We start from the raw sequence: 12,500 nt of genomic DNA on the forward strand, positions 1-12,500 counted from the left end.
GCTCTTGCTTACCCACAAGAATGAAAAATGCATCGTTAGCAGACTGCGAGAGCTGTGTGTGTGTGTGTGTGTGTGTGTGTGAAAGCAATAATGTGTGTGTGTGTGTGTGTGAAAGCAATAATGTGTGTGTGTGTGTGTGTGTGTGTCTTGATGGTCGGGGGAGACAAGTAAGGGTAGGGGGTGGGTGCGTATGTACCTGTGAAAGAGATACATAAAAAAAAGTATTTGTGTGTGTGTGTGTGTGTGTGTGTGTGTGTGTGTGTGTGTGTGTGTGTGGCACGTGTGTGCACTAGGGTGAGCTGGCGATGCAACGCGTGCGGTGCATTATTTTTCCGTTATTGAAAGTAAGTAATGTCCGAGAGGTAAGGTGTTCTCGTTTATGAGCCTCTTGACAAATATCAGCCAGCCGTTTATGCAGAAGTGTGACACTCTCTCTCTCTCTTACTTCCCACCCCCCCTCTCTCCCTTCTGCCATCTCTCTCTCTTTCTTTCTCTCTCGTTCTCTCTCTACCGCTCTCTCCCTTCCGCCATCTCTCTCTCTTTCTCTCTACCTCTTTCTCTCTCCCCCTTCCGCCATCTCTCTCTCTCTATCTCTCTTTGTCTCTCTCTACTGCTCTCTCCCTTCTGCCATCTCTTTCTCTCTCTCTCTACCTCTTCCTCTCCCTCTCTCTCTCTCTTCCTTACGCCATCTCTCTCTCTCTCTCTTCTCTACCTCTCTCTCCCTTCTGCCATCTCTCTCTCTCTCTCTCTCTTCTCTCTCTCTCTCTCTCTCTCCAAAGGGCTGCTCTCACCAGAGAGAGAAGATTGGCTCACTGCTTCAGAGTAATGCAGGAATAAGGAATTAGAGGAAGAGAGGAGGGAAGACAGACAAAACAGTTGGGATTATGATGACGAGAAAAGGGCGTTGTCACAGAGTGCGTGTGTGTGTGTGTGTGTGTGTGTGTGTGTGTGTGTGTGTGTGTGTGTGTGTGTGTGTGTGTGTGTGCATTTGAGACCATTTGGAGTTGTTTGTCTGTGCTTATGAATGATGAGTGTGGAAGAGGACGCTTTACTGGGACAGTGAATGTGTGTTTAATTGGACATGTGTTTTTTACATCCTCTCATTCCACACATGCAGACACACCCACACTATACACACACACACACACACACAAACACAACACATATATATATATATATATATATATATATATATATGTATTATATATACACTTGGACACACAGACACATACACACATATTATACACTTGCACACACACACACACACATTAAGAGACCACTGCACATTTTTCTGATGTAATCCTACGGTTACTGAGTGAAATTTGAATGAGTTGACGGTCATATTCAGATTTGCAGTGGTCTCTTAATTTTCAATATGACCGTCAAACTCATTTGACATCAAAAAGATGTGCAGTGGTCTCTTAATTTTTTCCAGACCTGTATATATAATACACACACTGAGACAGACACACACACTGAGACAGACACACACACTGAGACAGAGACACACACACTGAGACAGAGACACACACACTGAGACACACACACACACACTGAGACACACAACCACAGGCATGTTGTCAGCGTCATCTCCGGCTGTGCTCCGTGGTCACTGGCTGTGCTCAGCGCAGCTTCCTGTGTGTGTGTGTGTGTGTGTGTGTGTGTGTGTATGTGTGTGTGTATGTGTGTGTGTGTGTGTGTGTGTGTGTGTGTATGTGTGTGTGTGTGTGTGTAGTGTGTGTGTGTGTGTGTGTGTGTGTGTGTGTGGTGTGGTCTCATCTGCCCTCCGCAGCCTGGGCCCACTTCAAAGTGGACGCGGCCTCTCTGTGATGCGGCCCCAGCCGGTTACACATCAGTACGAGTCATCTACGTTTCTGTGACGCTTGTTTTTTTGTTTTTTTTTTTTAACGACCCAGACCGGGATGTTAATTGCAGGGTGGGGGATGGGGGTTGATTGCCTCGGGGCGACTCTTGAGGTTTGGCCCCTGGTGCCTGCCCGCCCGCCTTCCTGCCTGCCTGCCTGGACAACTTCCTTCGCTAAGCCGCTTGGCGGAGTCGTTATGATGTTAGAGAGGGTAATTACTCTGCGCTCTGCACGTGACACGGTGACACCCGTCGGATAGCGGTGACACTTTTGAGAAATATTTGAGAGTTAGGTTGTTGGAGTGTGTTTGGATTCGATTTATTTTCTTCTGTGTGGAGTCCCCATAGCATTTTGCATGTGTGTGTGTGTATGTGTGTATTACCGAGACAAAGAGAAGTTGTGTGTGTGGGAGAGAGGGAGAGAGAGAGAGAGAGAGTAAGTATGTGTTGTGGAGTGTGTGTATGTGTGTGTCTGTGTGTGTGTGTGTGTTGTGTGGGGGGGGGGGGGTGATAAAGAAAGAGAGAGAGAGCATCAGTGCGTGTATGTGTCTGTGTGCAATGGTTGTGTATTTTAGTGTTTTTGTGGCTCTGTTAGCAGGAGCTGGACAACTGAAGTGACAGGTAACTGTTGGCCTAGTTTCTTCGCGGGCACCCGTACACTCCTGGTGGGCCGCCATGTATCGATGGCGCCACCTCATTCCCCCGGTGGCAGTCACCTCGGCAGGCTCCTCGGCCGCGGTCACCTTCCTGAGGCGGGCAAAGGGGGAAGGAGGAGCGTGGGACGCCCCAAACCCAACACCGCCATGCTCTAATCTTAATGCTGTATCCTGTAGGGGCATGGCCTACTTAGATTAGCACAGCGCTCATGCCCAGCGCAGTGCCCAGCTGGCATGACTGGCACCCGGGTGAAGTGGGCGGGACGGAGACAGGAGACATGCACACACACACACGTCACCACACACAGTTACTGGCATGGACGCAGGATGCACATTTGTATTTAATAGTGTTGATATTCATATAAACAAACGTACGCATATAGCATGTAAACTCTTAATACAGTATACATACCCCAACACACACACACACACACACACACACACACACACACATAGACACATCTGTTATGAACATCTGGGAGCTGTTTGTACATGTGTGTGTGTTAAACCACATGCCACATGATGGATGTGGTAGATCTGTAGTTCCTGTGTGTGTCTGTGTGTCTGTGTGTCTGTGTGTGTGTGTGTGTCTGTGTCTGCTGAAGGCTGGCAGCTGTCTTTTTGCATCTTTTGTGTGTTTGTGTGTGTGTGTGTGTGTGTGTGTGTGTGTGTGTATGTCAAGCGAGAGAAAGCAAGACCCTACACAGAGAGTGGATCTCTCTCCTGGTCAATGTCCAAGAGCACTGAAGATTTATGAAATGTACAATGTAAGCACGGTGAATTGCATTGTGGGTAAAGTGCTCAGTCCTCCTGTGGTCTCTCATCTCCTCATTTCTCCTCCGTCAGCGGAGAGGGGGATGGAATGAAAAAGCAGAGAGAGAGAATGAGAGAAAGAGAGTGGGAGCGAGAGAGAGAGAGCGATAGAGACAGAGAGCATGGAGGGCAGGCTGAGTCCTCCTCGTGCCTTCATCTGCCAATCACCTGTCCTGCCTGTCTGACCGCTACACTGTCAGCTGTGGAAGTACGTCGTCAGTGTGGACGGCAGAGAGCGTGGGCTATCTGAGGTAACAGGAGGGGAAGGATTTTGAACGAACCCCCACATTACTTGTGACCTCCCAACCTCTTAACTCTTAACTCTCTCTCTTTCTCTCACCCTCCCTCTCTGTCTATTTCTCTCTCACCCTTCCTCTCTCTCTCCTCTCTCTCTCTCTCTCTCTCTCTCCCCCTCTCTTTTCATTGTAAAGCCCTGTCATCTTGGCAAAGCAGGTCATGGATGATAAAGCAGATCAAATCATGGCCGATATGATCACACAGATAATCCTGCTAGTGTTTTAAACCTGCAAATCTCCCTCCCCGTACAAATAAATAAATAAGTGTATCAAATCCGAGGCCTGGTTTGTTCATTTCCAGGAGTGTGTTTTCCTATCAGCGGAGGACATGAGATTAGGCCTAATCCACCGGACCACTTCTCCTGGGACCCTGCTGCCCACTAACCCTGCATCCTCCCCGTTCGTGGGCCTATGTAATCCCCTCTCCTCTCCTCCTCTCCCCTCTCCTCTCCACTCTTCCCTCTCCTCCCCTCTCCTCCCCTCCCCTCTCCTCCCCCCTCTCCTCTCCTCTCCACCCCTCTCCTCTCCTCTCCCCTCCTCCTCTCCTCTCCTCTCCCCTCCTACTCCTCTCCTCCTCTCCCCTCTCCTCTCCTCTCCTCTCCTCTCCTCTCTCCTCCTCTCCTCTCTGCTCTCCTCTCCTCCCCTCTCCTCTCCCCTCCCTACTGCTCTCCTCCTCCTCTCCCTCTCCTCTCCCCTCCCTACTCCTCTCTCCTCTCCTCCTCTCCCCTCTCCTCTCCTCCTCTCCTCTCCTCTCCTCTCCTCCTCTCCTCCCCTCTCTGCGTAGAGGAGAGCGCTGCTCCTCCGCCTCCAGCTGTTGGCCTCGCCGTCAACTGCTGACCACCGCCCACTCCGGGCTCCACAGCCTCTCAGCAGGCTTTATATTTATTTATTTATTTATTTATTGCTGAGTGGATTTTCAAGCCGGCGTCTGTCAGTTTTTCTCCCTCTTTGCTCTTTGTGGTGTGAGCGGGTGAGCGAGAGAGATGGGGAACAAGGTGGGACGCGAAGGATCCCGCAGGGACATCGAGGCTCCAAGGGAGACGTGAAGTTCCAACGAGGTGACCTGGGATTTGTAGTTTTTTCCTTGACGTACTGCGCTTCTGAAGATTCCCCGCAGCAGCTGGTGGAAAGTAGCCTGTGATCTCTCTCATGGCCATCTTGACTTTTTTTCCCTGTCAGATGAAAAGTTGAAGGAAGAAAAAAAAAAAAGAGACTGCGGCTAAGTGGCTGGATTTGTAGGCCGGTGGCTATCAGGGGGATTTGTAGGCCGGTGGCTATCAGGGGGATTTGTCTGTGCATATGTGGAGAGCTCCTGATGACCCAGATGTGTCACGCCAAACACTGCGACCGGACTGGCCAGCAGAAGTGTCCTCGGCGGCTCCGTTTTTTGTTGTTGTCTCGTCCTCTATCCTAATTATTGTTCAGCTGGACAGTTCCTCCTGCCTGGCTGCTCTCGCTCCGCGTATTGCTGTCCCAAGGACATCGTGGGTATCGCTGTTGGAAGGATTTAAGGGCGTGCAGTCAGCGGTGTGGTCCTCTCTCCCTCTCGGTGTGGGCTAATTTCGATCAGCGGCCAGTGGAGAATGAATGGTCATCATTAGAGAGGGCAAATGCCCTTTAAGCAGAGGTGCGCAGTCCGAGTGCTGGGAAGCATTTGTTTTCATTTGACTCTCTCTCTCTCTCTGTCTCTCTCTCTCTCTCTCCATTCTCCCCTGTGAGCAGAAGTGCCCCCCCCCACCACACACCCCACCCCACCCCCCCATACCCCCGAGGCTCCTGGCCACGCGTTTTCACCTTGATTGCTTTTTTGCTCTCTTTTCCTCTCCCTCTTATTCGCTCTCTCTCTCTCTCTCTTCTCTCGACTTATATGTTCCCACCTTCTTCGCTTGCTCTCAATATGTTACACAAAGCAGGAGGTCAGTGTACCCGCACAAGATAGCCTTGATCCCCTGCAGTGAAACGTTGCTAGAACTTCGGTCTGTTGAGCGGTAGTGGGCTTTCATTTAGCCGGAACTGAGGTCTGCGGCCGTTCTGACCTCAAACCTGACTGTGAGGGGCCAGCGGAACCGGAGATTTGGATCTAAAGCAGTGGGATGTGTCTGCGTAGAACGTCGAGGAGAGCGCTCCACCTGAACAGCGTCCCGGGACCGCCGGACTGTGTACTGTAAGAACCGTTGGTTCAGGTGCTTTTGGACTCTCGTTCATTCAGAGATACTGAGAAGGATGCTTTCTCTCTTTCCTCTCTTTATCCATATCCCTCTCTTCCTCTTCCTCTTCCTCTTCCTCTTTGTGTTGCACTATTGTTGTATTGTTGGACTGCGTATCCATTTCTTCTTCCTATGCTTTACATGATCTTTTTTCCGTTATTTCCATAGAGCTTCATCCCTTTCTTTCTTTCTTTCTTTCTTTCTTTTCCTCAGTGGAGTTTCATTCTTTTCTTTCTTTTCCTCTTGTCTATTTCAATAGCTTTAGTCCTCTTGAAGCGCTGCATCTTTCTGACGGGTTTTCCTCGTTTTTCTGCTTCTCTCTCTCTCTCTCTCTTTCTCTCTGTATGTTTGTCTTTTTCTCTCTGTTGGCACCGCGCTCTCCTCCACTGCACAGGTGCAACATCTGGGAGAACATGCTTTAATCTTTTCTGACACAAAGATGTTCGTAATGTGTGTGCTTACCGCAAAGGAGGTCAACTCTGTCCAACTGCAGAGGGGAGTGATGTGCGCGTTTTTGTGTGTGTGTCTGTGTGCATGTGTGTGTGTGTGTGTGTGCATGTTTGCCCATGTGTGTGTGTGTGTGTGTGTGTGTGTGTGTGTGTGGATAGGTGTACTTTGCTTAGGCTGGTGTATTAAACCTCGCTGATTGGGGAACAGTTAATCCAAAATGAAAGTGAACAGAAATGATTCCCTTGTTGTAGTTGTGGAGGGTTTTTTTTCCCCATATTGGGATGCTAAGAGAAGTAAGCACTTCCTGTGTGACAGGACGGCAGAGGTGGCTCAGGACAGGCTCACAGCTGGGGCAGCTCGGCCTCGTGCTCATCTCAGTAATGTAACGTCAGCAACGGGACATTGTTTGAGTCTTTGGGAACATGAAATCCAACACTAAAAGGGCCGTTTCCATGGCGTTTGTCCCTACGTCGGGGACACCTGATTCTCTGTCTTTTTTTTTTTTTTTTTTTTTGGTGCCCACTTTGTCAAATACTGTTGGGGCATAGTCTGATCACCCTCTCCCTCTCTGACAGCTGTACCAGTGATACAGCAGTGAAAGCCTACACCCAGTGGTATATGTCTCTCTTTCTCTCTCTCTCTCTCTCTCTCTCTCTCTCTCTCTCTCTTTCTCTCTCTCTCTCTTTCTTTCTCTCTCTCTCTCTCTCTCTCTTTCTTTCTCTCTCTCTCTCTCTCTCTCTCTCTCTCTTTCTCTCTTTACCCACAGCTGCTCTTTCTCTCTTTACCCACAGCTGACAAAGACACTAGGCAGGGGAAGACAGAGTGAGCAAAGGGAAGAAATGGAGTGATAAAGAGAAATAAGGAGTGAGGGGGAGTGGAGGAGATTAAGCAGAGTGAGAGACTGAGAGACTGAGAGTGGGAGATTGTGACTGTCTCGGCGACCGCTGGGGACAGGATTTAGCTGTTAGCCATTAGCCTGGCTAACCCATGCTCTCTAAATCAGCTGGACACACAGCGTGTCCATTTCCTGCACACTCTTCCGTGTTAATGTGTGACCGATAGCCTCCTTTTTTTTATGATAACCGCATCAAACATTCATGATTTGTGGCTGCAGAGGCCTCTCGGCCGCCCCCGGCCCGGGCGTGGCCCATCACGCTTCCCTGAGGTCCCCCAGGGGCAGCGCTTGCCCCCTGGGCTCTCTGTCGCAGTCTCCCCTGGGCCGTGGAGCAGCCAGACCGTCGGAGGACCACAGCCACTCCCATCCGTCAGAGCAGAGAAGAGCAGAGCAGAGCAGGCTTGTTAGTTTGCCTCAGACAGAGCAGGGCAGACTGGAGACCGTGGAGTTATAACGCTTTTAAGGGAAAGGAGTTTGTGTGTTAAATATCATTTACATGTAGTCGTTTAACAAGAATGTGTTATTTACTGTAAATGAGAGAATATGATGGAGAGAAAGCCTAACAGCAATATGTTAAGCATAAAACATTTCATACTCTCAAAATACCTTGAATTTTACATCAAAGTGTTCTTCATCATAATATGTGGCTGGCTAACCCAGTTCTACTGCGGGCTTAGTAAAAAGTGTTATTTTGGAGAACACCTCTCTGGTTCCGCTGCTGGACTGGTCCAAAAGTGCAATAAACGGAACCTTCGCTAGCTTTTCACCAGTCATGCCTGCTGGTTGGTGTCCTGGCTTTGGCCAGCATGCCTCATCTGACTTACAGTAATTGGTTTAATTTGGCTGATGAATGTCCATATCACCTCACTGTGTTCTGCAGTTCTGACGTGCAAGGTAGCCGGTGTCTGCCCATGTGTAGAAGAGTTCAGCTCCATTCGTGTTCTCTTGCGTTGCCCTGCAGTATGTGTTCTGACCTGCTGTGCCATGGGATGTTTTGGGTGGTCTGATCACACACACACACACACCTGACACACACACACACACTTGCCCTGCAGTATGTGTTCTGACCTGCTGTGCCATGGGATGTTTTGGGTGGTCTGATCACGGCGGTCAGGTTTGGAATCCTAGCTTTGCATGTTAGCTGGGATTATATTCCTTAGAGATTACACCCTCTGAGCAGTGTGTGTGTGTGTGTGGCTGTGCTGATGAGCTCCGCAACCTCCTGTGCCGCTGCTGTCTGCCCAAATATCAACATGAGTGCTGGTCATGAGATTGAGAGAGAGAGAGAGAGATACACGGTAGTGTGTGTGTTTGAAAGAGTGAGAGAGAGTGTGTGTGTGTTTGAAAGAGAGAGAGAGAGAGAGAGAGAGAGTGCGTGTGTGTGTGTGTGTGAGAGAGAGAGAAAGAGATAGTGTGTTTGTATGTATTTGTGTGTTTGTGTGTGAGAGAGAGAGAATTGGTCAGAATGGTCTGATACTGTCTATTAGCATGGCCACTGCAGCCAGAGTGTGTGTGTGTGTGTGTCTGTGTGTGTGTGTCTGTGTGTGTGTGTGTGTGTGTGTGTGTGTGTGTGTGTGTGTGTGTGCGCGTGTCTGTGTCAAGTAGTTGGAGGTGAGTTGTGGGGTGTGTTTTGTAGTGGTGCTGATTGTAGGATCAGGAGCGATGATGCTGATTGGTCCGATCTGAGCACACCTCCTGTAAACAGGTCACACTACGTAACTGCAGGGATCTAGGAAAACACCTGACTAGCAGGACTCAGAAATGCTCAGCTGGTATGTCAGTGTGTTGTTGTGTGTGTGCGTGTGTGTGTGTGTGTGAACAAGAGAAACCTTAAAAGTACTTAAATAATGCCCTCAAGGAATTGCATGCTGTGTCCTATAGGTTTGCTAAGAGTGCTTATTGCACTAAACCGATCATACACACACCACCAGAAACAAACAAACACACACACACACACACACACACACACACACACACACACACACACAGGAGGCCTAACCTAGTCCCTGATCATGTCACAGTGTTTGTCCTTTAGCAGCCAGGAACATATCACACATGAGCCAAACACCACCCTGCTCCTCTCTTCCCCCTCCTTCTCCCTATCTCCCTCTCCCTCTCCCTCTCTCTTTCTCTACCTACTTCTCCCTCTCCCTCTCTCTTCCTCTCCCTCTCCCTCTCTCTTTCCCTCCCTCCTTCTCTCTCTCTTTCCCTCCCTCCTTCTCCCTCTCTCTTCCTCTCCCTCTCCCTCTATCTTTCCCTCTCTCCTTCTCTCTCTCTTTCCCTCCCTCCTTCTCCCTCTCTCTTCCTCTCCCTCTCCCTCTCTCTCTCCCTCTCCTTCCTCCTCTTTATCTGCAGCCAACCCACATCATCATTCCTGTCATCTGATGGAAGCACTCACTGAACACACACACACACAGACATACTCACACACAAACACACACACACACACACACACACACACACACACACACACACACACACACACACACACACACACACACACACACACACACAAACACACACACAGATATGCACTCAGACTGACAGACATATACTTAGATACACACACATTCGCAAACATACATATGCATGCACAGCCACATATACACAGTAGCCTACACACACACACACACACACACACACACACACTCATGCTCCCTGGACCACATCAGCACACAGAGAAAGCGAGTTTTTTTGCACCGCCAGCACATTTGGATTTCTCAATGAAGCCACTCGGTGTCTGCATGTGTGCATGCATTGTGTGTGTGTGTGTGTGTGTGTGTGTGTGTGCACTGTTGAATAATGCATGGCAGCTTCGGCAGGACGCACCTGTCAGGCCCGGCAGAGGAGGCTGCCCATGTGACGCCCGTCTGGACCAAGGTGATTGGGAATGTTAGTACCGAGGTCTGCGTGATCATTTATTTAACGCTGTGACCCCCCCCCCCCCCCCCCACACACACACACACACACACACACACACCACCGTTCCCGTTGTCTCAGCGTGATCTTTATCGTCCTCGTCCTCTTTTTCCTGTCTGGCTCCTCTTGTTCTGTATCCATACTCTCCTTGCTTTCTAGCAGCTTCTCCATACTAAGGCTGCAGCAATTAATCGCCTAATTGATTAGTTGTCAACTGTTAAATTAATCATCAGCTATTTTGGTCATCATTAATCAGTTTATGTTATCTTTTATGGAAACAACCAAATTTCTCTAATTTAACCTCATTAAGCTTAAATATTTTCTGGTTTACTTATATAGATTTGGCGTGTGGACTAAACAAGGCATTTGAGGACATATTGTTGGACTTTAGGAAACACTCTTCAACATGTTTTCACCATTTTCTGGCATTTTATTGATAAAAGTACTCAATGAATCGACAAAATAATCGTCAGATTACTTGACTATGAAAATAATCGTCCTTACGGCAACCTTATTCCGTACTACCCTTCCCAACCACTCTACTCTGTCTTTCCTCTCCTCTCCCCTCCTCTCCCCTCCTCTTCTCTCCTCTCCTCTCTCCTCCTCTCCCCCTCTCTTCTCTCCATCCCACATCCTCTCCTCTCTTTTCTCCTCACCTCGTCCACTGCTCGCCTGAAAATACTGCATCCACCATCAGGCTGTGTTGCGGTGCACAATGACAAAATGGACCGCGCTGGACGCAGATGCGTGGAACTCTTTCAATGTGTGCGTTTCTATACGCCGTGCGCTGTGTGCCGTATTCATGTTTGTTTAGCCGGAGGGCTGTGGCATTGAGCCAGATGATGTCATTCCATTAGGCGTCATTGTGTGACCCCTCTCCTGTCCAGCAGTGCCGTAGTAATGCACCACAAATACCCCACAGTGATGGCGTAGCGCTATTAACAACCACCACACACACACACGCACATACACACTCTCATTTCCTATATGTCTCATGCACACACATGCTCCCAAACCGGAACACACACACACACACACACACACACATATGTTCTCTTTTACCCACACACACACACACACACACACTCCTAAGCCCAAACACACACACACACGTATACTGCTCTGCTATACTGTGCTTCTGTTTTCCTTATGAAGAGCCGTGTTGTTGGGCCGTTAAATTTCACATGTGGAGAGCATGCCCCGCCAGCCCGAGATGTGTGATCAGACATCCCATAATAACCTCGAGGAAATTTGGAAAGCCAAACCCATGCCGACGCCTCCATCACCAGCATGATTACATCAACCAATCAGAGCCAGCATGCCATTTGCTAGCATCGCAACTCAGCCAATCAGAGTCCCGGTTTCATCAGCAGGGCCCTGAGGCTCTGTCCAATGGTGCTTCAGCAGTAGGCCACACAGCACAGAGAGACATTCTGATTAATGAACATTTACAGAGAGCTGCCATGTGTAAAATGAGAGGGGATGCTTCAGAAGCTCTTCCTGTTTCTTTTCCCCTCTCTCTTCCCCTCCTTCTTCCCTCTCTCTTCCCCTCCTTCTTCCCTCTCTCTTCCCCTCCTTTTTCCCTCTCTCTTCCCCTCCTTTTTATCTTTTTTTCCCCTTCTATCCCACAATCATTCCTGGTTTAAAAAAAAAGGCACAAACTCTTGGGTTGATAGTCAGAACTCAGGCGGGTGTGTGTGTGTGTGTGTGTGTGTGTGTGGGGGGGGGGGGGGGGGGGGGGGGGTCAGCGCATAATGGTGATGCTGGTGGTGGCCTCTCATATCACACTGCTGAGATGCCTGCCTTTCTTCTACCCAGTACGTACTTGCAGGGAATTCTTGGAATGCAGTCTATTTTTGAGTCCGTTTTAGAGAGGGTGGTCAGTGTGCTGCTGTGTGTATTTTGCCTCTAGGCTCACCTGTGTGTGTTCAGGCTTTAGGCTCAGGAGTGGTCTCCTTATGTCCGTCTGTCTCTCATTCAGTCTATCAATATATCTGTTTTGTGTGTGTGTGTGTGTGTGTGTGTGTGTGTGTGTGTGTGTGTGTGCATGCCTGCCTGTGTGTGTGCTTGTGCGTTTGGGTGTGAACGGTCTCTGTTTAGCCTAGCTCATGTTGCTTTACCAATTGGCTTTTAACCGCAGTGAGTGTGTCTCGGATCTTGCTGTGTGTTGCTGGGCAGCGCTGGTGTCGCTGGCGGTTTGATGATGTGGACATGGGGGCAGTGGGGGGGGTCACTGCGCTACGCTGCCCAGGTGTCTCATGGAGCCGCATATGCTTGGACACTGATGCGTATATTTGCCTAAGAGACAAACTCTCATGTCCATGTCAAGTCACATCACTTGGCACACATGCAAATAAACACACAGGTACACACACACATACACATAGACACACACACACAC

The 12,500-nt window shown here is 49.3% G+C and overlaps 1 protein-coding gene across 1 annotated transcript in view; it reads left to right on the forward strand.

The window, feature by feature from the left end:
• The window catches only part of LOC121720029 (regulating synaptic membrane exocytosis protein 2-like), a 76,069-nt gene that overhangs the window by 62,302 nt on the left and 1,267 nt on the right, over positions 1-12,500 (forward strand). The gene's annotated exons all lie outside the window — the stretch shown is intronic.

Source organism: Alosa sapidissima, chromosome 10 (assembly GCF_018492685.1).
Source record: "Alosa sapidissima isolate fAloSap1 chromosome 10, fAloSap1.pri, whole genome shotgun sequence".
Taxonomy (NCBI): domain Eukaryota; kingdom Metazoa; phylum Chordata; class Actinopteri; order Clupeiformes; family Clupeidae; genus Alosa; species Alosa sapidissima.